Source organism: Phocoena sinus, chromosome 3 (assembly GCF_008692025.1).
Source record: "Phocoena sinus isolate mPhoSin1 chromosome 3, mPhoSin1.pri, whole genome shotgun sequence".
Classification (NCBI taxonomy): Eukaryota; Metazoa; Chordata; class Mammalia; order Artiodactyla; family Phocoenidae; genus Phocoena; species Phocoena sinus.
This window is the reverse complement of record NC_045765.1, coordinates 110,993,672-111,019,911: the sequence shown is the minus strand read 5'-3', so window position 1 is coordinate 111,019,911 and position 26,240 is coordinate 110,993,672. Positions and strand designations below refer to the sequence as shown.

Below are 26,240 nucleotides of genomic sequence, written 5' to 3'. Positions count from 1 at the left end.
TACATTTGTGTACATCAAAGTGGTATTTCTAGCCAAAAACAAAAACAAAAAAACTAGTGGTTATCATTCAGGGCCCCAAAGTTTGGAACACTGCACCTCTTTCGAGAAGTAAGTTGCCACCCACCTCGAAAGGGTTTCCAAAGAATCACTGATAGTAAGGGTATCTGATTTCATTGACTCACCTATTATATCTGCAGGAATGCTGGGAAGTCTCAATGAACAACTTCAGAAAAATGCAACCTGGAGAAACAAATTGAACAAAACATTACTTTTTTTTTTCTTTTCTTTTAAACACACAAGGAAGGCTTACCATACAATTTTATGTCTCATTAAAATATGTGGTGTTTCAAATATTGGCCCCCAGGTTGCATATAAGTTCAGCTTGCATTAAAATGTAGCCACCCCTTCCTGGGAACACTGATGTACTAACCCAAAGTCCAAACCACGGATGAACCAGAAAAAAATAAGAGAGCAGGGAGGAAGGTGCAGCCCGTGAACATGCACCTTACGACATCCTTTCCTTTCCCCTCACAAGGGGATCAACTTGAAAACACAACCTGTGACCTTGAGGGCACTTTATGAACAAACATAAAAAGCTCAAATAATCCAAAAATGAATTATGGAATGAAATATAAAATTGTGAATGAGGAATCCATCCTGGCAGCACTTTATATCCTTTTTCAGTTATTCTGTTAACTTTTTTTAAAGCTAAATTCACAAGGATGTCAAAAATTGGAGAACTGGGGAAATGGTCATTAAAACCCTCACATAGTAAACAGAAGAATCGAGAAGAAGAATTTCTTTAATGATTAGTTAGTTTATTCCAAAATCAAAGTCTTTAGATAAACTTTTAAAATTATAAGGCTATTTAATACGGTCACAAAATAGACCAAAATGTCTTTCAGCACTGCTTTGAAATATTAAACATAAATGGAACAAATTTCTTATATAAAATATCACAGTTGCCATTTGTTGGGAATTTATTGTGCACCTAGGACTGTGTGGCATCAGATTATAACCTTTCCAGACAGAGACTATGTCCATTAACATATGAGGAAGCAGATTTTTTTTTTTTTTTTTTTTGCGTTACGCGGGCCTCTCACTGCCGTGACCTCTCCCGTTGCGGAGCACAGACTCCGGACGCACAGGCTCAGCGGCCATGGCTCACGGGCCCAGCCACTCCGCAGCATGTGGGATCTTCCCAGACAAGGGCACGAACTCGTGTCCCCTGCATCGGCAGGCGGACTCTCAACCACTGCGCCACCAGGGAAGCCCAGGAAGCAGATTTTTAAAGAAGCAGAGAAACTTCCCCAGTATCACACAGATCCAGGGTTTCCAAATCATGCTCTTTTCACTCTGCCATGTGGCCCCTTGAAAGCACTCCTTTCACTCTATGTAGTCTTTTCATCACCTCCCCAAATAGAAATCTGACATTCCTTAAAGTAAAAGTCTGGAAAGGAAACTGACTAGCAGATAAAATTAACTTGTGCTTTCTGCATGTTTAAAAATGTTGAGCCTAATCATGCCATTTAGGATTGTAACATAATACAGTACGTGAGTAAACTTACATCCAGATAACTAGGTTAACACGTGCAGCATCAGTATAAATCCAGACTGGACCTGAGGTTTAAAAGCCAATACTGGACTCAAAGGCTCCTCTATCTAAAGAAATCATTTTTGTTCAGTTACAAACTCAAAGATACTGGACAATGCTCATTGGGTTTCAGTTAAGAAAAAATACATACATAAAAGAATTCTGAACTCCTAAGGTCCTTTGTTATATAATAGCTTGGGGGAGTTATGATTTTTTTTAAAAGGTTCTTTATAAGTTAATTACTAGTTAAATTCCAAGAATTTCCCACAGCTTAATTTTACCCTTTCAGGAAACATCATGGGAAGTCACGATCAGTATTTTTATCTGGAAACAGCTTCTGTGAAATAAGCCACTAGGATTATTATGAATCGGTCTGTTATAAATGAAGTTCTTGATCAATGTTTCATTACCTCTAAAAGCTAAATGGGTCACAAAATACTTGAATTAGCACACCTCCAAATCAAAGATAACATTTAAAAAATCTCTTTTGTTACATACAAGGCAAGCAAAAGTTCTGGACAGTTAAGGCAGATATTGAGACCCTAACAACAGAGGAGGCAGGGTTGAATCCTGATTCCCACCTAAAGTTCTCCAAACTCATACTGCCAAAAAAAGGCACCTCCTAGAATACATAAATTTGGCCTAAGGTCCAAAGAAGTATGTTATCTGGGAGTAAGTTTTCAGTATCATGATAAACCTTTTCTGACAGCCAAGTCCCATCTTGTGAAACCACCAAAGTGATCAGAAAGATGAACCATGCCAATTCTGTTATTGGATATGGTTGGTAAATAGGGTGTTACAGTTTTTAATTTTTTAATGCTATTTCAAAAAAATACAGTAGACTAAAAATATGTCAAATCTCAGTCCTCAAAAGTTCATAAAAAATAGTTAATGTATTAACTGTCAGGCACTGTTCTATGTACTTCATGGAAATTAACTCATTTATTTCTCACAAAAACCCTGAAGTAGGTACTAAATATATCCATTTGTTTTATTATTTTTTAATTAATTTTTATTGGAGTACAGATGCTTTACTGTGTTGTTAAAGATTTGTTTTTTTTTTTTGATGTGGACCATTTTTAAAGTCTTTATTGAATTTGTTACAATACTGTTTCTGTTTTCTGTTTTGGTTTTTTGGCTGACAGGCATGTGGGATCTTAGATCTTGGCTCCCAGACCAGGTATCGAACCCACACCCCCTGCATTGGAAGTGCAGCACTCACAAAGGCATTATCACGCTGCAATATCACCAGTTTTCCATTTCTCTACGTGCAAATATGTTTTTCATTTACAGGTTGTTAAACACATGGAAGCTTATAAAAATTAGAAATATCTGTGTTTCTTGGGCTTCCCTGGTGGCACAGTGGTTGAGAGTCCGCCTGCCGATGCAGGGGACACGGGTTCGTGCCCCGGTCCGGGAAGATCCCACATGCCGTGGAGCAGCTGGGCCCGTGAGCCATGGCCACTGAGCCTGCGCGTGCGTCCGGAGCCTGTGCTCCGCAACGGGAGAGGCCACAGCAGTGAGAGGCCTGCGTACCGCAAAAAAAAAAAAAAAAAAGAAATATCTGTGTTTCTTATTTATCATTCTTTTGTCTTCATTTTTGTAGATTTTTTAAAATTAATTTTTATTGGAGTATAGTCCATTTACAATGTTGTGTTAGTTTCTGCTGTACAGCAAAGTGAATCAGTTATACATATCCACTTTCTTTTAGATTCTTTTCCCATATAGGTCATTACAGAGTATTGACTTCCCTGTGCTATACAGTAGATTCTTTTCTTTTTTTTTTTAAGATTTTTTTGATGTGGACCATTTTTTAAGTTTTTATTAAATTTGTTACAATATTGCTTCTGTTTTATGTTTTGTTTTTTTGGCAGAGAGGCATGTGGGATCTTAGCTCCCCAACCAGGGATCAAACCCACACCACCTACATTGGAAGGTGAAGTCTTAAACCACTGGAAATCCCCAGTAGATTCTTATTAGTCAACTATTTTATATATAATAGTGTGTATATGTCAATCACGAACTCCCAATTTATCCCTCCCTCCCTTCCCCCCTTGGTAAAACAAACCATAAGTTTGTTTTCTACATCTTTGACTCTATTTCTATTCTGTAAATATGTTCATTTGTACATTAGTAGTCTGCTGAGCCCAATAAATACAGGTACTATTTCTTCTAGCAAGGATTCTTAAAAAAATTCATACCACCACATTTTTGCATATTAAGGAGTTAAAAAGTTTTTGCTTCCCATTCATCCCCATTTGGTTCCCTGCCCTTTGGTTCCACTTCCGCAGATCAGGAGCAGAAACAATAGCTGCCTTTAGTGCCGGAGCACAGTACCCACGTGACAGGCCCCAGCTCTTATTTATTGAATTGAATTGCCAAAAACAGGAAGCTGAGTTTAAGACCCCTTTCTCAGTTATAAATTTCTATAACTTGACATGCACTGATTTGAACTGTTTCTTGTTACCCTGTAAAACTAGAACCAAGAAGTGTAAGTTATCTTGAAGTTAGGAGGCTAGGTTTCAGCTTAACTGAAGAAAGAATGTCATCATAAACAGCTGTCCCACAGAGGTCCAGGCTGCCTCTGGGTGGGTGAAGAGGCAGCTGCTTGTGATCACAGAGGCCCGTAGAAGGGCAAAGTCTCAATAACCGTCCTGTAACAGAAAGAGGCATTTCATGAACCCTGCGGTAGTTCACAAAGCCCATATTTGGTAAGGATGGGGGGCGTCCCATGGCAGAGCACTGTGTAAGTTACACGACACATTGAAATTCATTTTCTCATTTGATCAACTCTAGGAGTGGAAGGTAGCTGGAGTGGGGGTGGGAACAGACGTCATTTATTATTCCCATTTCACAGACTAGGAATTTGAACAACTTAAATTGAATCACACAGTAAATGCTATAATCTGGGCTCCAACCCAGGACTTCTGACTCGCAAGTCCAGGGTATTTCCAACTAGGCAATATTGCAACAACCAAGACCATACTTATTCATCAAGGACAGGGGCAATGATGGGTCCCAAAGATGTGAAGCATGGAAGCGAATACCAAAGGAGATGAGCTGAAAGCAAAATATGGTAAGAGCCCTACTACTCTCACAAACCACCCCTTCTACCTCACTAAGAAGTACTCTATATTTTTGGTAGAGACACTTCTCTCACTTACATGTGTCCACTAAAGGAATAATTGTCCAAATCCTACTTTACTGTGCTATGTTGATACAATAAATGCTTGAGGAAGTCGGTTCACATTTTAAGGGGAGTTAGTGGCAGCATAATATACACAAAGAGCAGTGTCCCGGGACTTCCCTGGTGGTGCAGTGGTTAAGAATCTGCCTGTCAATGCTGGGGACATGGGTTCGAGCCCTGGTCCGGGAAGATCCCACGTGCCATGGAGCAACTAAGCCCATGTGCCACAACTGCTGAAGCCTGCACCCCTAGAGCCTGTGCTCCGCAACAAGAGAGAAGTCACTGCAATGAGAAGCCCGTGCACTGCAATGAAGGGTAGCCCCCACTCACCACAACTAGAGAAAGCCTGCACGTAGCAAAGAAGACCCAATGCAGCCGAAAAAAAAAAGAGCAGTGTCCCATTTCTGCATGTAAAGTATAAATTGTCACTCAAAGCCTATGCTGGGAGTTAAAAAAAAAAAAAAAGTCAATGGAATGCGCTGACTATTCTAACAATAGGTCCGGGATAACCTTGGGTCTGACAACAGAAGTTTAACAGAAATGGGTCAGCCACTGAAGGACTGCTGAACCTTACAAGATTTTCCAGGAAAGACGTAAGAGCGTCAAATTTCATGAACCTGTCTACCAAGTAGAGGGTGGCAGATTGCCAAAGGCTGGACTGCGATAACTCATGTGAAATCCTGGGAACTTGAACCTTTACAATGCCTGCCCTGCCACTCAGCCACACAGGGAATGACTGAAGTTCAAGTTTCCAAAGACCTCATAGACTACAAGCTGAATGTTCATCACAGAGACTTCCTTTCACTCGTAAGGAAGGAGAAATGACTCAATTCAAAACTCCCCACATCAACGTGAATCTGTTAAAGGGGAAGTTTTTAAGTATCTGCGTACCACAGAATAGCCTACTTGGATTTTATCTCCTGCATTTGGTCAGTGCAAGGCACAGGGCAGACGTTTCATGAATGTTTACCATGTAAACGAATGGGTGATCGCATTAGGAAAATTTGCCACAGATAGAAAAGGCACAATATGGGAAAGAGAGAAATACTGGGTTGATAGGAATGAGAAAACCATCAAGCCAAGATGATAGCAGGAATTCCAGAATGCGGAGAAAACACCAGAGGTGAAGGGTGACTCAGCAGGCATGGAAAGAGTACGGGGTGCTGGTTATGCTGTCCTCGCAGGAGAGTCCTCAATTTGGTGCATAATGTCTTCTGTCCTGGAGTATCCTTAGAACACAGGTGATGGAGGAGGCTAATGGAGCGAGTGTGCACAATTAAAGAGCTCTTTAGCGACTTCCTGGTGGCACAGTGGTTAAGAATCCGCCTGTCAATGCAGGGAACATGGGTTAGCGCCCTGGTCCGGGGAAGATCCCACATGCCACGGAGCAACTAAGCCCATGCACCACAACTACTGAGACTGCGCTCTCGACCCCGTGAGCCACAACTACTGAGCCTACTTGCCACAACTACTGAGCCTGCGTGCCTAGAGCCTGTGCTCTGCAACAAGAGAAGCCACCGCAGTGAGAAACCCACGCACTGCCACAAAGAGTAGCCCCTGCTCACTGCAACTAGAGAGAAAGCCCACGTGCTACTACGAAGACCCAATGCAGCCAAAAAAATTTTTTTAAATAAATAAGCAAACAAACAAATAAATAATAAAGAGCTCTTTAAGTAATTCTGAGAATCCTTCCTCCGGATGACAACTATTTTTTGCGGTACGCAGGCCTCTCACTGCTGTGGTCTCTCCCGTTGCGGAGCACAGGCTCCGGATGCACAGGCCCAGCGGCCATGGCTCACGGGCCCAGCCACTCCACGGCATGTGGCGTCTTCCCGGACCAGGGCACGAACCCGTGTCCCCTGCATCGGCAGGCGGACTCTCAACTGCTGCGCCACCAGGGAAGCCCGACAACTACTCTTAATATTCTTGCTTGTTTTTTAAACTTGAGTATAGATATGTGATCATTTTGCAAGAGAGAAACAGTTGTGAATATCATCAGGCACTGGCAATGGGTAAACCTCATCCAATACTCCAACAACCACTTGTTCAAGAACAGGTCATTTGAGATTTGACAGATCCAGGTTGTCACAGGAGGGCAGGTGAGCGCAGCACAGCCGGGGCACATGCCAGGCAAACAGGCGGCCCCGTGAGGAACTTGGACTGTAAGTGCTGACAAGCCCTTTCTGTTTGACATTTCTTAGCAGTCTGCATTCCAAATCTGGGAATAAACTTTAAGTAATAACAGACCAGTGTTTCTGAAAAACAGATGCCAAGATTAAAACTCAAAATAAAGAACGTCTACTCATTAAAAAGATTTCCAAACCAATTGCCAAAGGGTAATTCAGACTCACACAGGCCAAGGCATATATACAGCAACTAGAGACCCTGCTCCCGGGCTGGCCGTCAATGATAAACCCCTTGAAGTCCAGGAATCAGCCTGTCTGACCTATGGAATGCTTCCTGAAGACCCTCACACGGCATCGCTTCACAGAGGTGAAGCTCATTGAGGGGCAGGGCTGTTACACCATCAGGACAGGCCAACTCACCATCGTGGAAATGCCTTTCCTTTAAAGGATTTGCAATTTCCTGAAAACACAGGCAAGAAATCAGAGAAAGGGAGAGTCGGCCTCTATGCAAGGTAGCTCTAGTGGTAAAATGGATTAGCTTGCTTTAGGAAGCCCAGCTTCCCCAGCTTAAATATTTACCCTTTTCGTTATCTTACATATACATAAAAGCATTTATCTGCCCATTATTTTATCTACTCCCAGTCAAAAAGTATCTGCCGGGGAGACCAAAACGAACAAGGCATTCCTTGCTACGTTCCAGGAAAGTACTCCCTCTCGTGTGTTGTTAGCAATTCTCTGCTTAGATGTCCCCGCGCTGCGCCCCCAAGACCCCTACTGCGGGAAGGGCTGGCAGTCTTTGCTTATACCACAACGCGTGTGGGTCACTGCTGGTGTGTGTACCTTAAGCTTCAGTCTTCATAATCAAAGGCTTTGAGCTTTGCTAAACCTTTGACATAAGTGAGCAGGTAACAGGATTTTGGTGGCACAGAGACAATGAAGAGGATCTTCATTTACACCAGAGAGAGCCCAGAAGGCCAGTGTCACCGGGGCACGCATGAGGACAGCCTCCAAATGAAGGCCGGAGGAATAAAATCACTTCAAACGCTCCTCACTTTCAGGAAAAAAAAAATTTCAAGAAATGTGTAAAAATCTGCATCACCGCAAAACCAAGGGTACGTGAACCTTTAATAAAATATTCTTAGCTGGCACGAAATCTCACATAGTAATGTACAGTATAATCTATCAATAAAAATAAATCCTAATACTCCTCGGCGGTGGAGTCCTGTAATGAGGCCTGTACTACAACCATCACCCCACAAGGAAAAGGGGAGCACAACTGCTGCACGCTAAGGAAGGAGAGAAGGAGGTGGGTACTGAAATTCCCTGACATCTCCTGGGACAGCTCTGCTTAACTAAGCAGAGGAATGTGCACACCGCAAAGGAATACAATGACTTAGTATTAAAGAATAAAAATTATTATACATGGGACTTCCCTGGTGGTGCAGTGGTTAAGAATCCGCCTGCCAACACAGGGGGCATGGGTTCAATCCCTGGTCCGGGAAGATCCCACGTGCCGCGGAGCAACTAAGCCCATGTGCCACAACTACTGAGCCTGCGCTCTAGAGCCCGCGAGCCACAACTACTGAGCCTGCATGCCACAACTACTGAAGTCTGTGCACCTAGAGCCTATGCTCTGCAACAAGAGAGGCCACTGCAATGAGAAGCCCACACACCGCAACGAAGAGTAGCCCCCGCTCGCCACAACTAGAGAAAGCCCATGTGCCGCAACGAAGACCCGACACAGCCAAAAATAAATACATTAATTTTTTTAAAAAAAGCTATTATACACGACAGAAATCTTATTGCAGAATCACTGCATTTATAAAGCCTTCCATGTAAAACTTAAAGTGGGAGGTGGAGGAAACCTGCTCTGATAAATTAGAGAAAATGACGGCAAACACACTAGAACCAAAATAATGCCAAAGCTGCACGTGGAGGATGCCAGAGCTTTTCTGCGGAGTCCCCGCTGCTCATTCGTCCCATTCCCAATGAGCGCCCAGACCAAGGGTGACCTCAGAGCCCACACCCCTCATTTAGGAGAGCCACAGCCTGTCCTTCCTGCCCACCCCCGCATCAAGACAGCCTCACCCTGGGTCAGAAGCAAAGGCCGAGCCCCGTCCTCTCTCCTTCAAGCTTTCAGGCATCACAACCAGGTCCCTTCCCTGTGGCACCACACAGTGGAGTTCTTTCTCAAAACTCCAGCCAAGATGGCAGAGACTTCTGCAACAGCTCTCAGAACAGGAACCTTGCCGAAGTGGTCTTTAAAATCAGAAAAGGACGCAGGATAAGGGGGATGTGGGGAAGGAACACTCTCAAGGGGGCACCTGGGAAGGGGAGAAAAGGGGAAAACCCAAGATTCTTTCTCCCATTTTTTTTCTTCCCCAAGGACAGCATTCAAGGTCAGATTAATGAATGCATCCTCTTAGAACACATCTGACCTTAGCTCACCTGTCCTGGGTTTGCTGACCACTCCCCATGACAAGTCATGGGGCTATGCGCCCCTCTTTCGTGGCCCGCTTTGACCCCAAATCTGATGCTGTGTCCTCCAAATCTGCCCGTTTGCCTCTATATCTTCCCCAATTCCATACGTGGAACTCTGTTCAAGACCCAACTCAAATGTCATCTTCCACGAAGCCTTCTCTAAACTTGCTCTTGCCTTTGACCTCTTCCCATCCCTTTCTTCTCTGAGCCCATGCAGACTTCTGAGCATGGCTCTGGCACTCCCAGCACACTGGGTAATAATTATTTGCTTAGTTGACTCCCAGGTCCAAGCACATCCATCCATCTGCTAGCTAACATTTACGAACTGTGGCTCCGGCAACATTACAAAATGGCCACGACTAAGTCCTCGACTAGGAACAGAGGCCTTCTCCAGATCACAGATATTCATATGGCTTATCCTCTCACTTCGTTCAAGTCCCTGTACGAATGTCACCTCCTTCCCTCACCTCCCGAGCTGAAGAGCACAGCATACATCCTCAGTCTCCAGCACTGTCTGCCATTCTCACCCAGCTTTATTTCTCCAAGCTCTCACCACTGCCTGACAGCCATCCATACAAATGGATGAATGGGCAGTTATAGACATATCTAGATATATAGGTACAGATACAGATTTTTTTTCTAAGTCACTTGTTTGTCCACTAGAGTGTAAGCTCCATTAAGGCAAGGCCTTGAATGTGCTTGAGTCTGTGGTGTATGGACCCCTAATATCTGGACTAGCACCTGAGACAGACTGAGTTCTTAGTATCAGTTGATGAATATATGTATGGGTAGATGATAACATCTTGGCCAAGAAACCCAGGGGGAAAAGGAGATCAGGTGAGGGTAGCCTCTATTTGCTCACTGAGGCATTTTTTTTTTTAACAGATCTTTATTGGAGTATATTTGCTTCACAATATCTTGTTAGTTTCTGTTGTACAACAAAGCAAACCAGCCATATGCATACACGTGTCCCCATTTCCCCTCCCTCTTGAGCCTCCCTCCCATCCTCCCTATCCCACCCCTCTAGGTCATCGCAAAGTACCAAACCGATCTCCCTGTACTATGCTGCTGCTTCCCACCCGCCAACTATTTTACATTTGGTAAGTGTATATATGTCGATACTAGTCTCACTTCGCCCCAGCTTTGCCCTCCCACCCCATGTCATCAAGTCCATTCTCTTTGTCTACCTCTTTATCCCTGCCCTGCAACTAGGTTCATCAGTACCATTTTTTTTATTCCATATATATGTTAGCATACGGTATTTGTTTTTCTCTTTCTGACTTACTTCACTCTGTATCAGACTCTAGGTCCATCTACCTCACTACAAATAACTCAATTTCGTTTCTTTTTATGACTGAGTAATATTCCATTCTATATATGTGCCACATCTTCTTTATCCATTCATCGGTCGATGGACATTTAGGTTGGTTCCATGTCCTGGCTATTGTAAATAGTGCTGCAATGAACACTGTGGTGCATGTCTCTTTTCAATTATGGTTTTCTCAGGGTATATGCCCAGTAGTGGGATTGCTGGGTTATACGGTAGTTCTATTTTTAATGTTTTAAGGAAGCTCCATACTGTTTTCCATAGTGGGTGTATCAATTTACATTCCCACAAACAGTGTAAGAGGGTCCCCTTTTACCACACCCTTTCCAGCATTTACTGTTTCTAGATTTTTTGATAATGGCCATTCTGACTGGCGTGAGGTGATACCTCATTGTAGTTTTGATTTGCATTTCTCTAATAATTAGTGATGTTGAGCATCTTTTCATGTGCCTCTTGACCATCCGTATGTCTCCCTTGGTGAAATGTCTATTTAGGTCTTCTGCCCATTTTTCAACTGGACTGTCTGTTTTTTATTATATTGAGTTCCATGAGCTGTTTGTATATTTTGGAGATTAATCTTTTGTCTGTTGTTTCATTTGCAAATATTTTCTCCCATTCTGAGGGTTGTCTTTCCATCTTGTTCATGGTTTCCTTTGTTGTGCAAAACCTTTTAAGTTTAATTAAGTCCCATTTGTTTATTTTTGTTTTTATTTCTGTTCCTCTAGGATGTGGGTCAAAAAAGATCTTGCTGTGGTTTATTTCAAAGAGTGTTTTTCCTATGTTTTCCTCTAAGAATTTTATAGTGTCTGGTCATACATTTACATCTTTAATCCACTGGAGTTTATTTTTGTGTATGGTCTTAGGTAGTGTTCTAATTTAATTCTTCTACATGTAGCTGTCCAGTTTTCCCAGCACCACTTACTGAAGAGGCTGTCATTTCTCCATTGTATGTTCTTGCCTCCTCTGTCATAAATTAGGTGCTCAGATGTGCACAGGTTTTTCTCTGGGCATTCTATCCTTTACCATTGATTTATAGTTTTGTTTTTGTGCCAGTACCATACTGTCTTGATTACTGTAGCTTTGTGGTATAGTTTGAAGTTGGGGAGCCTGATTCCTCCAACTCAGTTTTTCTTTCTCAAGATTGCTTTGGGCTGGGAGCTTCAAGATGGCGGAAGAGTAAGATGCAGAGATCACCTTCCTCTCCATAAATACATCAGAAATACATCTACATGTGGAACAGCTCCTACAGAACACCTACTGAATGCTGGCAGAAGACCTCAGACCTCCCAAAAGGCAAGAAGCTCCCCACGTACCTGGTTAGGGCAAAAGAAAAAAGAAAAAACAGAGACAAAAGAATAGGGATGGGACCTGCACCAGTGGGAGGGAGCTGTGAAGGAGAAAAGGTTTCCAAACACTAGGAAGCCCCTTCACAGGGGGAGACTGCGGGTGGTGGTGGGGGGGAGCTTCGGAGCCATAGAGGAGAGTGCAGCAACAGGGGTGCGGAGGGCAAAGTAGAGAGATTCCCACACAGAGGATCAGTACTGACCAGCACTCACCAGCCAGAGAGGCTTGTCTTGTAACCTGCCAGGACAGGCGGGGGTTGGGAGCTGAGGCTCGGACTTCGGTCGGATCCAAGGGAGAGGACTGGGGTAGGCTGCGTGAACACAGCCTGAAGGGGGCTAGTGCACCACAGCAAACCGGGAGGGAGTCCAGGAAAAGGTCTGGAGCTGCTGAAGAGGCAAGAGACTTTTGCTTGCCTCTGTTTCCTGGTGCGCGAGGAGAGGAGATTAATAGCGCCCCTTAAAGGAGCTCCAGAGACGGGCGTGAGCCGCAGCTACAAGCGCGCACCCCAGAGACGGGCAGGAGACACTAAGGTTGCTGCTGCGGCCACTAAGAAGCATGTGTGCAAGCACAGGTCACTATCCGCACCTCTCCTCCCGGGAACCTGTGCAACCGGCCACTGCCAGGGTCCTGTGATCCAGGGACAACGTCCCCGGGAAAACACACAGCACACCTCAGGATGGTGCAACGTCACGCAGGCCTCTTCCACCGCAGGCTCACCCCGCATACGTACCCCTCCCTCCCCCAGGCCTGAGTGAGCCAGAGCCCCTGAATCAGCGGCTCCTTTAATCCTGTCCTGTCTGAGTGAAGAACAGATGCCCTGAGGTGACCTACACGCAGAGGCGGGTCCAAATCCAAAGCTGAACCCCGGGAGTTGTGCAAACAAAGAGAAAGGGAAATCTCTCCCAGCAGCCTCAGGAGAAGAGGATTAAATCTCCACAATCAACTTGATGTACCCTGCATCTGTGGAATACCTGAACAGACAACGAATCATCCCAAACTGAGGAGGTGGACTTTGGGAGCAAAGATATATATTTCTCCCCTTTTTCTGTGAGTGTGTATGTGTATGCTTCTGGGTGTGATTTTGCCTGTACAGCTTTCTTTTTACCATTTGTCTTAGGGTTCTGTCTGTCCTTTTTTTTTTTTTATTTAAAAAAAATTTTTTAATTATTATTTTTTTAATGTTTTATTTTAATAACTTTATTTTATTTTACTTTATTTTACCTTCTTTTTTTCTTTCTTTGTTTTCTCCCTTATATTTTGAGCCGTGGGGATGAAAGGCTCTTGGTGCTCCAGACAGGCGTCAGGGCTGTGCCTCTGAGGTGGGAGAGCCAAGTTCAGGACACTGGTCCACAAGAGACCTCCCAGCTCCACGTAATATCAAACGGCGAAAAACTCCCAGAAGTCTCCATCTCAACGCCAACACCCAGTTCCAATCAACGACTAGCAAGCTACAGTGCTGGCCACCCTATGCTAAACAACTAGCAAGACAGGAACACAACCCCATCCGTTAGCAGAGAGGCTGCCTAAAATCATAATAAGTACACAGACACCACAAAACACACCACCAGATGTGGACCTACCCACCAGAAAGACAAGATCCAGCCTCATCCACCAGAACACAGGCACTAGTCTCCTCCACCAGGAAGCCTACACAACCCACTGAACCAACCTTAGCCACTGGGGACAGACACCAAAAACAAAGGGAACTACAAACCTGCAGCCTGTGAAACGGAGACCCCAAACACACTAAGTTAAGCAAAATGAGAAGACAGAAAAACACACAGCAGATGAAGGAGCAAGGAGAAAACCCACCAGACCTAACAAATGAAGAGGAAATAGACAGTCTACCTGAAAAAGAATTCAGAATAATGATGGTAGAGATGATCCAAAATCTTGGACATAGAATACAGAAAATACAAGAAACGTTTAAAAAGGACCTAGAAGAACTACAGAGCAAACAAACAGTGATGAACAACACAATAAATGAAATTAAAAATTCTCTAGAAGGGATCAATAGCAGAATAACTGAGGCAGAAGAACGGATAAGTGACCTGGAAGATAAAATAGTGGGAATAGGGCTTCCCTGGTGGTGAAGTGGTTGAGAATCTGCCTGCCAATGCAGGGGACACGGGATTGAGCCCTGGTCGGGGAAGATCCCACATGCTGCGGAGCAACTAGGCCTGTGTGCCACAACTACTGACCCTGCGCGTCTGGAGCCTGTGCTGCGCAACAAGAGAGGCCGCGACAATGAGCCCTGCACACCGCGATGAGGAGTGGCCCCTGCTCGCCGCAACTTAAGAAAGCCCACGCAGAAACGAGGACCCAACGCAGCCAAGGGTGGATAAATAAATAAATAAATTTTTTAAAAAAATAGTGGGAATAACTACTGCAGAGCAGAAGAAAGAAAAAAGAATGAAAACACTTGAGGACAGTCTCAGAGACCTCTGGGACAACATTAAAAGCACCAACATTCGAATTATAGGGGTCCCAGAAGAAGAAGAGAAAAAGAAAGGGACTGAGAAAATATTTGAAGAGATTATAGTTGAAAACTTCCCTTATACGGGAAAGGAAATAGTTAATCAAGTCCAGGAAGCACAGAGAGTCCCATACAGGATAAATCCAAGGAGAAACACGCCAAGACACATATTAATCAAACTTCCAAAAATTAAATACAAAGAAAAAATATTAAAAGCAGCAAGGGAAAAACAACAAATAACACACAAGGGAATCCCCATAAGGTTAACAGCTGATCTTTTAGCAGAGACTGCAAGCCAAAAGGGAGTGGCAGGACATATTTAAAGTGATGAAGGAGAAAAACCTACAACCAAGATTACTCTACCCAGCAAGGATCTCATTCAGATTTGATGGAGAAATTAAAACTTTTACAGATAAGCAAAAGCTGAGAGAGTTCAGCACCACCAAACCAGCTTTACAACAAATGCTAAAGGATCTTCTCTAGGCAGGAAACACAAGAGAAGGAAAAGACCTACAATAACAAACCCAAAACAATTAAGAAAATGGGAATAGGAACACACATACCAATAATTACCTTAAATGTAAATGGATTAAATGCTCCAACCAAAAGACACAGACTGGCTGAATGGATACAAAAACAAGACCTGTACATATGCTGTCTACAAGAGACCCACTTCAGACCTAGAGACACATACAGACTGAAAATGAGGGGATGGAAAAAGATATTCCATGCAAATGGAAACCAAAAGAAAGCTGGAGTAGCAATTCTAATATCAGACAAAATGGACTTTAAAATAAAGACTATTACAAGAGACAAAGAAGGACACTATGTAATGATCAAGGGATCAATCCAAGAAGAAGATATAAGAATTGTAAATATTTATGCACCCAACATAGGAGCACCTCAATACATAAGGCAAATACTAACAGCCATAAAAGGGGAAATCGACAGTAATACATTCATAGTAGGGGACTTTAACACCCCACTTTCACCAAGGAACAGATCATCCAAAATGAAAATAAATAAACACAAGCTTTAAATGACACATTAAACAAGATGGACTTAATTGGTATTTATAGGACATTCCTTCCAAAAACAACAGAATACACATTCTTGTCAAGTGCTCATGGAACATTCTCCAGAATCGATCATATCTTGGGCCACAAATCAAGCCTTGGTAAATTAAAGAAAACTGAAATTGTATCAAGTATCTTTTCTGATCACAACGCTATGAGACTAGATATCAATTACAGGAAAAAATCTGTAAAAAATACAAACACATGGATGCTAAACAATACACTACTTAATAACCAAGAGATCACTGAAGAAAGCAAAGAGGAAATCAAAAAATACCTAGAAACAAATGACAATGAAAACACAACAACCCAAAACCTATGGGATGCAGCAAAAGCAGTTCTAAGAGGGAAGTCTATACCAATACAATCCTACCTTAAGAAACAAGAAACATCTCAAATTAAAAAAACTGAACTTCAGCTTCCCTGGTAGCGCAGTGATTGAGAGTCCAACTGCTGATGCAGGGGACATGGGTTCGTGCCCCAGTCCGGGAAGATCCCACATGCCATGGAGCGGCTGGGCCCGTGAGCCATGGCTGCTGAGCCTGTGCATCCAGAACCTGTGCTCCGCAACAGGAGAGGCCGCAACACAGAGAGGCCCACGTACCACATTAAAAAAAAACCCTAACCTTACACCTGAAGCAATTAGAGAAAGAAGAACAAAAAAAAAAAAAAAAAACCAAAGTTAGCAGAAGGAAAGAAATCATAAAGATCAGTGCAGAAATATATGAAAAAGAAAAGAAGGAAATGATACCAAAGATCAATAAAACTAAAAGCTGGTACTTTGAGAAGATAAATAAAATTGATAAACCATTAGCCAGACTCAACAAGAAAAAAAGGGAGAAGACTCAAATCAATAGAATTAGAAATGAAAAAGGAGAAGTAACAACTGACACTGCAGAAATACAAAGGATCATGAGAGATTACTACAAGCAACTATATGCCAATAAAATGGACAACCTGGAAGAAATGGACAAATTCTTAGAAATGCACAACCTTCTGCGAATGAACCAGGAAGAAACAGAAAATATGAACAGACCAATCACAAGCACTGAAATTGAAACTGTGATTAAAAATCTTCCAACAAACAAAAGCCCAGGACCAGATGGCTTCACAGGTGAATTCTTTCAAACATTTAGAGAAGAGCTAACACCTATCCTTCCCAAACTCTTCCAAAATATAGCAGAGGGAGGATCACTCCCAAACTCACTCTATGAGGCCACCATCACCCTGATACCAAAACCAGACAGAGTTGTCACAAAGAAAGAAAACTACAGGCCAATATCACTGATGAACATAGATGCAAAAATCCTCAACAAAATACTAGCAAACAGAATCCAACAGCACATTAAAAGGATCATACACCATGATCAAGTGGGGTTTATCCCAGGAATGCAAGAATTCTTCAATATATACAAATCAATCAATGTGATACAGCATATTAACAAATTGAAGGAGAAAAACCATATGATCATCTCAATAGATGCAGAGAAATCTTTTGACAAAATTCAACACCCATTTATGATAAAAACCATCCAGAAAGTAGGCATAGAGGGAACTTTCCTCAACATAATAAAGGCCATATATGACAAACCCACAGCCAACATCATGCTCAATGGTGAAAAACTGAAACCATTTCCACTAAGATCAGGAACAAGACAAGGTTGCCCACTCTCACCACTATTATTCAACATAGTTTTGGAAGTTTTAGCCACAGCAATCAGAGAAGAAAAAGAAATAAAAGGAATCCAAATTGGAAAAGAAGAAGTAAAGCAGTCACTATTTCAGATGACATGATACTATACATAAAGAATCCTGAAGATGCTACCAGAAAACTACTAGAGCTAATCAATGAATTTGGTAAAGTAGCAGGATACAAAATTAATGCACAGAAATCTCCTGCATTCCTATACACTAATGATCAAAAACCTGAAAGTGAAATTAAGAAAACACTCCTATTTACCACTGCAACAAAAAGAATAAAATATCTAGGAATAAACCTACCTAAGAAGAGAAAAGACCTGTATGCACAAAATTATAAGACATCGATGAAAGAAATTAAAGATGATACAAACAGATGGAAAGATATACCATGTTCTTCAATTGGAAGAATCAACACTGTGAAAGTGACTCTACTACCCAAGGCAATCTACAGAGGCAGTGCAATCCGTATCAAACTACCACTGGCATTTTTCACAGAACTACAACAAAAAATTTCACAATTTGTATGGAAACACAAAAGATCCCGAATAGCCCAAGCAATCTTGAGAAAGAAAAACAGAGCTGAAGGAATCAGGCTCCCTGACTTCAGACTATATTACAAAGCTACAGTAATCAAGACAGTATGGTACTGGCACAAAAACAGAAAGATAGATCAATGGGACAGGATAGAAAGCCCAGAGATAAACCCATGCACATATGGTCACCTTATCTTTAATAAAGGAGGCAAGAATATACAGTGGAGAAAAGACAGCCTCTTCAATAAGTGGTGCTTGGAAAACTGGACAGGTACATGTAAAAGTATGAAATTAGAACACTCCCTAACACCATACACAAAAAAAAAACTCAAAATGGATTAAAGACCTAAATGTAAGGCCAGACACTATCAAACTCTTAGAGGAAAACATAGGCATAACACTCTATGACATAAATCACAGCAGCATCCTTTTTGACCCACCTCCTAGAGAAATGGAAATAAAAACAAAAATAAACAAATGGGACCTAATGAAACTTCAAAGCTTTTGCACAGCAAAGGAAACCATAAACAAGACCAAAAGACAACCCTCAGAAAGGGAGAAAATATTTGCAAATGAAACAACTGACAAAGGATTAATCTCCAAAATTTAGAAGCAGCTCATGCAGCTCAATAGCAAAAAAACACACAACCCAATCCAAAAATGGTCAGAAGACCTAAATAGACATTTCTCCAAAGATGATATACAGGTTGCCAACAAACACATGAAAGAATGCTCAACATCATTAATCATTAGAGAAATGCAAATCAAAACTACAATGAGATATCATCTCACACTGGTCAGAATGGCCATCATCAAAAAATCTACAAACAATAAATGCTGGAGAGGGTGTGGAGAAAAGGGAACCCTCTTGCATTGTTGGTGGGAATGTAAATTGATACAGCCAGTATGGAGAACAGTATGGACGTTCCTTAAAAAACTAAGAATAGAACTACCATACGACCCAGCAATCCCACTACTGGGCATATACCCTGATAAAACCATAATTCAAAAAGAGTCATGTACCAAAATGTCCATTGCAGCACTATTTACAATAGCCAGGACATGGAAGCAACCTAAGTGTCCACTGACAGATGAATGAAGAAGATGTGGCACATATATACAATGGGATGTTAGTTAACCATAAAAAGAAACGAAATTGAGTTCTTTGTAGTGAGGTGGATGGACCTAGAGTCTCTCATACAGAGTGAAGTAAGTCAGAAAGAGAAAAACAAATACCATATGCTAACACATATATATGGAATCTAAGGGGGGAAAAAAGGGTCATGAAGAACATAGGGGCAAGACTGGACACAGACCAACTAGAGAATGGACCTGAGGATATGGGGAGGGGGAAGGGTAAGCTGTGACAAAGTGAGAGAGTGGCATGGACATATATACACTACCAAACGTAAAATAGATAGCTAGTGGGAAGAAGCCACATAGCACAGGGAGATCAGCTCGGTGCTTTGTGACCACCTAGAGGGGTTGGATAGGGAGGTGGGAGTGAGGGAGACGCAAGAGTGAAGAGATATGGGAACAGATGTATATGTATAACTGATTCACTTTGTTATAAAGCAGAAACTAACACACCATTGTAAAGCAATTATACTCCAATAAAGATGTTAAAAATTAATTAATTAATTAAAAAAGATTGTTTTGGCTATTTGGGGTCTTTTGTGTTTCCATACGAATTTTAAGATTTTTTGTTCTAATTCTGTGAAGAATGCCATTTGAAAGGGATTTGATAGGGACTGCACTGAATCTGTAGATTGCTTTGGGTAGTATAGTCATTTTCACAATATTGAGTCTTCCAATCCAAGAACATGGTATATTTCTCCATCTGTTTATGTCATCTTTGATCGCTTTCATCAGTGTTTTATAGTTTTCTGAGTACAAGTCTTTTGACTCCTTAGGTAGGTTTATTCCTAGGCATTGTATTCTTTTTGTTGCAATGGTAAATGGGAGTGTTACCTTAATTTCTCTTTCTGATTTTTCGTTGTTGGTGTACAGGAATGCCAGAGATTTCTGTGCATTAATTTTGTATCCTGCAAATTCACTGATTAGTTCTAGTAGTTTTCTGGTGGCACCTTTAGGATTTTCTATGTATAGTATCATGTCATCGGCAAACAGTGACAGTTTTAATTCTTGTTTGAAGTACAGTTGGCCCTCTGTATTGGCAGGTTTTAGTCCAAGGCTGACTGAACCTGCATACGCAAAACCCATGGATAGGGACTTCCCTGGTGGTCTAGTAGGTTAAGACTCCATGCTGCCAATGCAGGGGGCCTGGGTTCGATCCCTGGTTGGGGAACTAGATCCCACAAGCATACCACAGCTAAGAGTTCGCATCCCATGAGTAAGAAGTCCGCATGCCACAACTAAGACCCAGCGCAGCCAATAAATAAATATTAAAAAGAAAAAAAAAAAACCCATGGATATGAGGGCCAACTGTAACTGGTTGGGCAACGAAGTAGGGGGGATTCCTGTAAGCAAAAGGCAGGAACTGAAGCAAGGAGTTTAGAGCAGACAACAGAATTTGGGAAATTATCAGGAGATGGTTGAAGCCATAGTTAAGGGTGAGATTACCGTGGAGTAAGGGAAGAGCTGGCTATTGTATAGTAAAAAAAAAAATTAATAGCATCTACCTCATATGGATGCATACTAAAGGAGTGACTGCATGTGAAATATCTGATCTGTCTCATCGAGGCTTAGCCAAATTACTCTATAGACAGCAGGTGCTCGAAAAATGCTTATTGAATATATGAACACCTATTAAGACTAAGACCTACCATCCTCAGTGCCACCTTACCCGCACAACATGGATTCGAGAATTGTATATTTACACGAGGTTGTTTTTCTCGTGTAGGATTCTGAGTTAGTCCAGTCTGATCAAAGATTAAGAGGTATTCCAGCGTTATCTACAGTGCGGAATAACGCTGCATTATGTGTTATTATCCAGTGCCGGAAAGAAAGCAGTCAGGAACACAATTACTCAGAATGGGGTATAAAAGGAAAAAGCTCATTCCTACAAGGTCAGTGAACATGAGCGTCCACCATGGCGCAAGCACTGTAGTTACAGGTTTGAACGTAAATCCACAAGGAGAAAAACTTCCTGGCACAGACTAAAAGCAGTGACAATGTGGCATTTGAGCTAAATTCAAAAGATGAGTCAAATGTAAAGGTCCAGTCTCAGGATAGAAAAAAAATCACTGGTTGGCTTAAGTGGTTTGCTTTTAAGTTTGTGATGAACTGTAGCTTAACTAAAAATACTCACCCAGAATCAGCAATGGGAAACGTCACCGTGAGTGCCCCGTTCAGAAGAGTTAGTCAAGGAAGCGAAGGAAGGCCTCACCTCAACAAGCGCAGGGGCCGAAGCAACTGGGTGAGGCGCCTGCTCTAAGTGTGCTGCAGAGGGTCCTTGAGCGCAGGGCCCCAGGGGTGCCGCTGGTGGGGTGCAGGAGGAAGCGAGCAGAGTGCTTCCCCAGCTACAACTTCGGGGTCTCTGCGTTTATCTTTTTCTTCTGCGTTAAAATTCCACTTAAAATCTTGCTTGACGAAAGCACTCGACAGTGAAAACACACACTTCGGAAGCCACTGACCAGGAGCAAATTAATTCCGGGGATAAAAATCAACAGACGTTTTAAAATTCTAATTTTTATACCCATTTTCACAATTGGCTCAAGACTATAATGATTGGTGCAGAGACCAAGAGGCACTTAAGTTTTTTTTTTTTTTTTTTGCAGTATGCGGGCCTCTCACTGTTGTGGCCTCTCCCGTTGCGGAGCACAGGCTCCGGACGCGCAGGCCCAGTGGCCATGGCCCACCGGCCCAGCCGCTCCGCGGCATGCGGGATCCTCCCGGACCGGGGCATGAACCCGCGTCCCCTGCATCGGCAGGTGGACTCTCAACCACTGCGGCACCAGCGAAGCCCGGCACTTAAGTTTTATACTTCTGTAATGTTTATAATGAAAAAGAATACTTTTCTTATCAAAGAAGTGTTAGAGATAACTAACGTTAGTTCAGATGACTTGTCTTTCCTTATCTTTCATAGAAGACAGATTACAGCTAAATCTAGTTGCTTCCCTCGGCAAAAATGAAATCCACTGAGGGCTCATACATGACTGCATGTATGCTAAGAAACAAGAAAAAATGTTCTGTGTGTAATTAGTAGTAAAACTCTATTCATACAGAACCATTCTCTGGGGGAGCTGTGTGCCCTGGAATCATAGTTTTCCAAACAACTTTCATAAGATTCCTGTATACGCTATTCTTTTACAGAGGAGAACCAAGTGTTTCAAATTTTAATTACAAAATGGTATTTCAATGAAGAAATGAGAACAGATACAGAGAACAATGGACTTTCAGGAGTTAAAATAGAAGCAGATTTCTCTAATGCCAACCCTTCTCCCAATTCCCAAAAAAGAGGAGGGTGCTGTCACAGCAAGAACTATGGAGCATTATTTCAGTAATCTCTAGTCTAACTTAGCCTTGGAGGTTTTGTCTTCAGGCTAGAGAGACCCACGAGCAGCGGGCACCGAGACCCTGGCTCACAGGGAGTATTTAAAAGATTTTTCTCATAGCTGCTAAAGATGTAGGCAGCGTGCCCTCCATCCACCAAGATGAGAGACCAAGCCCTCCATAACCAGGACTTGCCTGCAAGGTCCCAGGAGGAAAAGCTGAGTTCAGATATCCTTCCAGGCTCTCTAACCCTCCCTGTGATCCATGGCACACATGTGAGAAGCAGCTGGTCAGGGTTAAAAGTACAGTCTGGCTCCAGAGTCCTGCCCAGCTAACTGGCCCCCAGAGCTACTGAACCCTGACCTGGGGTTCACCATACTCCATTTTCTAACCAAATGTGTTAACTGGCTGCAGATTCTTGAACTATGTGCCTCAGATGCATTTTCCAACACACACACACACACACACACACACACACACACACACAGTGATAGGACAGAATTTTCTCTAGTGAGAGAATATTATTTTATTTGTTAATATCAATAGCTAAGCACTTAGCAGCAAATTCAACTACAATGGTAGTTGTATTTTCCCATCAACTGATTTACCAATCAATGGTAATAAACAGCAACCTGCAACTGGTTTAAATCCCTCTCTCCGCAACACTCTTCTGTGTCAGAGGATGCCTCACTGAAATCTCCAGATAACATTTTCCTCAGAGACAATTCCGTGGATGCATCAGGTTTGGTTCCTGAGCTTTCATTTACGTGAACCATTCACACTAGAACAGGACGATTCTTCCTTTAGCCAGGCCTCCTGCTCTCGCGGTGTGTATTCCTTAGTCACCGAACATTTCAGCATCTCAAAGCTCTCTGCGTATAGCTCAGAACTGCTGACTGTTAGGGCAGGAAGAACCTCAGAGATGAGCTGACACAAAGCCATCATTTTTTCAAACAGGGAACTCAGTCCAGAGAAGTGAAGTGACAAAAAAGTCTGGGTGGCGAAGCTGGGGACAGCAAACTGGGCACTCCCTCCTAATCCTGTGTTCATGCCAGGGGACTAAACACCAGGTTCCTCAGGGCCCTGAGTTACTCAGCTGTGTCTCAGGAACCATGAGGCAGGAGGAGGCCGAGGGGCAACCCCCAGAACAGCTGCAGTTTATCTGTTTCATGTATTAAACACAAGATTTCATTTGAAAGAAAGGGTTTCACTGTAAATAAACAAACATCTTGAAAACCACCACATGGCAGGACCAACTTCAAATAAATGGAAAGTTAAAAAAGAGAAAGAACTAAAAATATAGGGTCTGACTTGAATGAATGTGTCCTTTTTTAAATGGAACAAGGACAGAAAACAGCACTAAAACCAAATGTTATAGCTTAAGAGTTCTCTCCTTTATTTTTCCCTGTCTAGGAAAGTAAAACAAACAAACAAAAGAGACAAAGAGAAGAAGAACAAAGGGAAGGTAGTATATTTTAGTTTCTAGGTCCCTGGGAATGTCTTAAATCCGTATTACATTGACTGGGCAATTTCAAGAAACAGAGTCACATAGGACATTGACCTAACTAAAATTCTTAAGATAAATCTATCTTCACTGAAAAGAATGGAAGAAAGGTTTTCATAAATTACGGGTACACGCACACACAAAAGCCCTCCAATTTTACCTTTTGTTTTCCTGTCTGCTGAGCACCTTTAATAGCTTATAACGTCTCCCATTTCTAAAAAACCAATTCTTTCTTACAGATGCTCAAAAGCCAATGAACAGTGTGTCTTTAAGGTCAGTAGGTGGGAGGGAAGCTGGTTTGTCACTATGTGGTAGGCTAGAGCTGGATGCAGCCTGCAGAAGTAGACGGCCAGCCCCGGGGACACTGGGAATTCAACAAGTCACTAAGAACTATGCTCGCTGCGGTTTGGCATGCCACAAAAACTTTTCTTGACTTTTTCATTTTTGTCATTCTAGACTCCTACTGGAGCCAGATGATTTAAAAATCTTGTTTCAGACAATCTTAACTTTTTTAAGTTAATAGCTTCCAATGACACTGAACCAACCAACCTCTTCGCATTTTATAGACCATTTAAAGCCAGCAAGTTTGATCATTTAGTAAAGCAATAGTTCTTTACAGGAAGTGCCCTCAAGCTAAGCACTGCTCTTTGGGGAGTTTGTTAATATGCTCAGTCAAGCCAGCTCTGTTGAAGCCAAGTGAGCTCCCAGTGCCACCCTCTGAAAAGATCAAATGTCATCTTCTAAAAGGACTTCTTCCTTCCTCCCTCCTACTCACTCCCAAATTTCCACAAGCAACATTAGCATACAACACAAATGAGAGACACAGTCATTTCAGGGCATGGGGAAGTCAAACATTTTTAAGAAGTCAAAGGACAATGGAACTAAGTACTGATTTTCCTTATGTTCTAAGGATATATGAATATTAACATGAGTTGTTTTCTAAACTTGGGAACTCTGCAAGATGCCATCTTGGTTAGCCTCCAAACAGACTTACCTAAGTGACCTAATTTTCACGTTCTACTTTTGAAGATCTCCAGGACAGAAACTCCACAATCTCCACTGGTAACCTGAACTGTGGTTTAATTTCCCTCAGAGTCAAAGGTGACTGTTTATTTCAACTTTTTTAAAAAAGTTAAACAAGAGCTTAACTCTTGTTAAAAGATGTCATTTGAACCCTGAAACCAGTAACTGGAACAACACAAAGTGAATAACCAAGAACTATGCTATAGGTTAAACCACAGACATCAGAAATCTGCCTGGCTTACAAGGATGGTTATGCTGTTCTCTCTGCCCAGATGACCCTATATGCACCATGGGTGTCTGCACTCATGACTCAAATTCACAAGTTTAAGAAATGATTCTACAGCTTCTGGAAAGAAAGAAACTCATGTGCAATGAATAGTCACTGGTGAAAATCATTCCCAGGTCTTCCACACTTTCCAGAAGAGTAGAAATTTTGGGTTTTGGTGTCCTTTTCCTTTTCTGTTTTTCTAAGAGTCCCCTAAGCAGTATCATACTCAGGTTTCCTAAATCTTTTTTAAGGTGAACTTTCCACTGAGCTACCCCTTGAAACAAGTTTTCTGGAGATTTTCCCCTTGACCTCCTGGAATTTTTCAATGAAACTCAAAAGAGATGTTTACCTGACCTCCTAATGAAAGCTCTATTTTTTAATTCCTTGAACTTTTCTGTCTTTTCTTGTTGTGCCCTCTGGGAAAGAAAGACAAGTAGAGTTGTTGGCTTGATCTCAACTGGCAAACACCAAGATAATCCAGTTCTAATAAGTTTCTCAAGAACTTGGATAGCATCGCAAAGATATTAAGTATGTTCTCTTCTCTGGCATGGTTGTTTGCACTTCACCTTTTCAGAGGATCAATGTAAAGATAGGAAATGCCAGCACATTACCTTTGTGACCAAAAAAAAAAAGATGTCAATCACAGAAAGAATAAAAGGAATATTACTGGGTTTTTCAAAAGCAGTGAGAGAGCAGGAAAAAACTATGACCTAAGGGGCAGAGAGAAGAAGGAATGAGACCACTTTTTGCCAACTGGTGTCCAAATGAGGCTGAGTTCAGGCTCTCTCTAGCAGGCGGCATTTGGAGAGGTTTGGAATTGAGCACCTACAACAAGATGTAGTTGATAATTTCCTTTTCTTGCAAGAAAGAAGGTTTCTGGTGTGGAGCTTTGGGCAGTTCCATTTCAAATGGAAACCTGTTTGGGAATGGCTTAGGTCATATATATTTCAGGGCCTTCTCAGTCCACCTGGGGGCAGGTACTTTCCTCTGCTAAGAGATCAAGGGATGAGATGAATGCTTCACTTTACTGCCAATTTCCTCTAGGAATTCTCTTCCAGGAATCATTCAGTATAAGGCTTCCAACACCATTCCACTCCACTCATCTCACACACTAGGTTCCCAGTAGCATGCTTGCTCTTAGCTAC

At 42.2% G+C, this 26,240-nt stretch overlaps 1 protein-coding gene across 5 annotated transcripts in view; it reads right to left on the bottom strand.

Moving 5' to 3' along the window:
- The window catches only part of LHFPL2 (LHFPL tetraspan subfamily member 2), a 184,040-nt gene that overhangs the window by 84,027 nt on the left and 73,773 nt on the right, over positions 1-26,240 (bottom strand). For all 5 annotated transcript variants that reach the window (XM_032625474.1, XM_032625466.1, XM_032625467.1 and 2 more), the window contains one exon: positions 183-240. The gene's annotated coding sequence lies outside the window, so the exon portion shown is untranslated. The remainder of the gene's footprint in view (positions 1-182; positions 241-26,240) is intronic.